The 446-nt window shown below is 44.8% G+C and overlaps 1 protein-coding gene across 1 annotated transcript in view; it reads left to right on the top strand.

The window, feature by feature from the left end:
* Positions 1–446, top strand: part of LOC111657314 (small ribosomal subunit protein mS23-like) — a 2,356-nt gene that overhangs the window by 1,188 nt on the left and 722 nt on the right. The window lies entirely within an intron of this gene.

Genomic DNA, 446 nt, shown 5'->3' with positions numbered 1-446 from the left:
AAGAGGGAGAGAAAGTTGGTAAGACAACAAGAAGGCAAGGCAGCTTAGAAGGTGCTTGTGATTGGGAAATGCAGGTAGATTTAGGAGGAAAGCTTCTTGTTCCCCAGGAAATAGCCATTACAAAGCTAAGGCCTGATATAGTCTTGTGGTCTAGGAGTAGAATGAAAGTATATTTCATAGAGCTGACTGTTCCGTGGGAGGCCGTAGTTGAGGAAGCATATGAAAGGAAAAAGCTCAGGTATGCAAAGTTAGGGGCAGAAGCAGAGCAGCGAGGATGGAAAGTTAGGATTTGTCCAGTGGAAGTAGGATGTAGAGGATTTGTAGCAAGGTCTGTTGTCTCTTTGGTAAGGGAGTTAGGAGCAAGTGGACAGAGTGTGAGGAAAATTGTAAAGGACATGTCAGATGAGGCAGCAAGATCCAGTCAGTGGATTTGGATGAGAAGGAGT

The sequence above is a fragment of the Seriola lalandi genome, unplaced genomic scaffold, assembly GCF_002814215.2.
Source record: "Seriola lalandi dorsalis isolate HSWRI2012SDOR001 ecotype SW California unplaced genomic scaffold, Sedor1 jcf7180002054392, whole genome shotgun sequence".
NCBI lineage: Eukaryota > Metazoa > Chordata > Actinopteri > Carangiformes > Carangidae > Seriola > Seriola lalandi.
The sequence above is the reverse complement of the archived record's forward strand: the minus strand, read 5'-3'. Positions and strand labels throughout refer to the sequence as shown.